The sequence below is a fragment of the Rhipicephalus sanguineus genome, chromosome 4 (assembly GCF_013339695.2).
Source record: "Rhipicephalus sanguineus isolate Rsan-2018 chromosome 4, BIME_Rsan_1.4, whole genome shotgun sequence".
Lineage (NCBI taxonomy): Eukaryota > Metazoa > Arthropoda > Arachnida > Ixodida > Ixodidae > Rhipicephalus > Rhipicephalus sanguineus.
The window spans coordinates 65371323-65375299 of record NC_051179.1 but is presented as its reverse complement, the minus strand read 5'-3'; the positions used below and the strand labels follow the sequence as shown (position 1 = coordinate 65375299).

General features: G+C 50.7%; 1 non-coding gene across 1 annotated transcript; it reads left to right on the top strand.

The window, feature by feature from the left end:
- The first annotated feature begins 3229 nt into the window (after positions 1 to 3229).
- Trnak-cuu (transfer RNA lysine (anticodon CUU)) lies at positions 3230 to 3302 on the top strand. The gene has a single exon. It is a non-coding gene; the product is annotated as a tRNA-Lys (tRNA).
- Positions 3303 to 3977: the final 675 nt, after the last annotated feature.

Below are 3977 nucleotides of genomic sequence, written 5' to 3'. Positions count from 1 at the left end.
ATAAATTATTAGCTTGTTAGCATATGGGAGACAAAACTTCGCGCTTCCACCGTTGGACACGTTGGCTATTCGGCAAGGTGTAGAAAACCATTCTCCAAAGATCTGAAGTGCCGGCATTTAAAAAAATGGAGAAAAGCTTCAATTTAATATAGTTAAACTTAACATCTTTTGTCTCTACGCAACTTTCCGCAGCTCAGTTCAGACGCAAGTGCACGCGCTAGAAATGTGGGCGGAATCTGCGGCAGAGGCAAGTTTCCGAGTGCGCAGCTGCACTTCGTCCCGCTGCCAGGCAGCTGACGGCTGCAGCGCCTTCTCGTCGACGTGTAGTGATGCGCGGGCGCAGCAACGGGCGTTTTCTTTCGCGCGTCCGTTGCAGACTCGTGCGATACGTGCTACGCAACGCGTTCTCTCCTTGGATGGCACGGTTGTGTAAGCTACCGAGAAGAGTGGGCGTAGCTGGCCGAGAGGCAGTGCGAACTAAACAGCCTCGTCACTGACGCAGCATATCATTTTACGTCCCTGCCGAATGTCAATGCGTGGCATTCCCCAGTGTTCCCCAGCTCCAACTAAGTGAAAGTATGGGGAAGACTTTGCGCGCCCTCTTAGGTGATTAGGGGGGGAGGAAGGCAGCTAGCTGCCCCCTCTCCCGCCCGCCCCCCTCTTTACGGACGCCTATGATACAAGGGACAGTTTTTATACCGCGTGCCCCAGCTATCTTTAGCCAGAGTTTAAAAATATGCCGTCACATTCAATGAGGGCGCGACCAAATGCATGTTGCTGACTGTTGCCTGGAGTGCATCAGGCTATTTCTTTTGTGTTCTGATTAATTGCTTAATTAGGCCACCTTAACTAACTGACTTTTGAAGCAACGAAGCTGGGCGAAAAAATTCCAGAGAGAAGCTTGCAAAACGTCCGATTTGACAGTTTCTAACTTTCTATCCATTAAGTATGACTGTTTTTCAGCTTACTACAGATGCCCGCAAAATACAAAAAAAAAATAGAAACGAAAAACGCCACGTGACACGCCCGCTTGCGCGCCGTGACTCTAGTGCTCCCTATCTTTCATATCAAGCGCATCTACTCCAGGACAGGTCGACTGAACATGACGAAAAAATACAACAGCTGTTGCATAAAATGCAGGGAGTGTTAGTGACTGTGGGTCCCTGTTAAGATGCACATTAGGCGTCAAATGCCTGAGGTGAGTGCCCAATGTTCCGACCGGCCGTTGCAGGCACTGGAGACTTCGGCGGAAGATGCAGAGGCACTGAAGAGACTGAAGGGAAACGTAACAGTGGTTTATTTACATGGGTTACATGACGAACATTTCGTGTCGAGTGAGCTCGCGGGGGCTCATTATAAAGGGTCTCTTTTCCTCAGATCCCTAATGGGGGAATTGCTCCAAGTTGGGACGATCCAACCACGTAACGTAGAGCACCATCACGGGCGCTGCCCATGCCCTCCCAGGTCATCGTCCTCGACGAAGGGGTAGCCACCGCACTCTCCCCTTGTGTTGTGGCGCCAAGGGGAGAGTTCCTTGACACGTGAAGGACGCAGGTCGTTGGGGCACACATGCGGGCCTCTTGGCTCCTGAAAGGGTCCGCCGTCCCGAAGCATCTAACCGCTCAATTAGAGATAACGGGTCGTCATCCCTGCTGACGCCGTGGTATCCTCAAGGATGATGTGGCGATCGAAAACCATTACGGGCGCCTCGTCGATCACCTTGCGGTGTCGGACTGCATGGCGCCTCACACCCCGCTCGGGAGGGCAATGCCCGTGCTTGAAGGCTGTCAGCAGGCAAGCAGCCCTTCGGCGCATTGTTCGAAGAACAGAGAACGCCGCGTCCCCTTCGGCACAGGCGCCGGTCGTAACACCAGAAAGTAATACGCGAGAGTTCTCGCGGGGGATTCTTCCCCTTGTACGAAGCGCAACAGGAAGCGCAGTGCCAGTAGCCGGCAGCGTATGGACACCGAAGGGAAAGCAAAGCCTCCTTGGGAACGCTGCTGTCCTAGTGCCTCACAAGAGACCAGCTCAGTGTCACCTGACCAAAAAAAAAAAAGGAACGCAAAGCCGACTGCAATGATTGCACGATACGTAAAGGCGGTTGCCCCACGTGACAGAGGTGCCAAGTACGACCGCAAGATTCAGTCTGCGCAAGGTACCTCCGCTCGAGAAGCGGAAAGTCGAAATCCCGTGCGCCCTGAATTTTAAGTGCGAATGCACTTTATAAGCGACCCTGAATCCGCCGTCCCATAGCAACGGCGCGAGGAAAGGAGAGGAGCGTCTGTAGCAACGGCGCAGCGACGTCACGCCCCACGTGACTGCGCGCGCTCCGCCTCCTCACCGCGGTTTTGCGCGGGAGCGCGCCGGCTCCGCACCGCTTGCTTCGCCGCTCCTTCTCTCGCCGTTCGCTCTCTCTCCTCCCTGCGCCCCACTCTCCCGTCCGCTGGCTGGGCGCCTCTCGAAATGTTGCAGCCGGGAGTGAAAAAATGTCACATTCATTCATTCATTACTGATTGTGATAAAACTGTCAGTTGTTCAGAGCACGTGCTTTGTGCTTTATACACCTCGTCTTACCGTCCCTGCTGCGCTGCTCCTTGGACTAGACCCTTGCCTATTAATGTCTATATGCTTGTGCATCCTATGTATATTGAACAGTATAGTACCCCTCCCTCCAGCCCCCCCCCCTTTTTTTTTCTGTAATAATGATTCCGTGGGTGCTGCAGCGTCTTTAAAATATTATAACGCACACGTAAATATGGCTTCCGAAAAAAAATCGAGAATAAGATTTTACGATGCAAAAAAAGTGTGACAACGAAATCACGAAGAACACCTGTAAGACAAGCTGCTTTTTCGACTATTCCACGCAGGGGTATGAACCATCGAAGGTGGATAATTTCGCTAAGGAAGCGATAACAATAGCCCGTAAAATTATCGCGGACGATGGTTTTTTCCTTGGCTTTAACGCACTGATGCTTACTGCTAGTGTTAGCGCCATGGGGATACGTTGTCGGTGCTGCTGGCACGATGCCACGCTCTCGACGTTTGCTTCCAGGTACGGCGCTTTGGAAGCGCGCCTATTACTGTGCGACACAATGAATTTTAGCCACGTGGTCGAGAATCTACATGAGGATCGGGGCGAAAAATAAGTCTCGTGTCACTTGCATTACAAACGGAAAATATAACGCCTGCCTAGAGACTAGATGATGTTAGTACAGTTCGTCGGTCAGTCGCCCGGCTAGCTCAGTCGGTAGAGCATGAGACTCTTAATCTCAGGGTCGTGGGTTCGAGCCCCACGTTGGGCGTGAAATCTTTTTCTATTGATTTTCTTATAATGAAAAAAATCACAGCATATCCACGGAGAGAATGATGATGAGTGGGCGAAGCTGCGGAGGTTCATCGGTAAACCGTGAATCTTCCGTGAATTCTGCCCAGTACATCATCACCGACGTGAGATCGGGCGCGTTTATACTAAAGGTTCGATGAGTTATGACGACTTGCAGCTCACTTTAATTTTACATGTACGCTGTGAATTTTCATTGTTTAGAAAACCATTGCTTTAGAAAAATCTGGCGTCTTTCGTAAAGCAGCTGGCGTTTTTTCGTTTTGCTTTAGAAACATCTGGCGTTCTTTCGTTTTGCTTTTACAAAACATCTGGCGTCTTTCGTTGGTTTATTTCATCAATCAACGGCGTTTTGAACAAAATTTTTATTGTTTAATCACGCACAGGGGAAATCTCACCAGGCACTACCTTGGAGGTAAAGAATGGCTGCTAATGGGAATGAGAAACAGAAGAAGTCGGCATTTAGCTAACGCTGCGATTTTTTTATTGTTCAACAACGCACAGGAAAAATCTCCCACCGGCACCACCTTGGAGGTCAAAGCGTAAGACTGGTTACGCACTACGACTACGACTACCACTACGAGGGACGAACGGGTGCCGCCTTAAGGAGCTTCGCCCCTAAAACAAACTGAAGAAA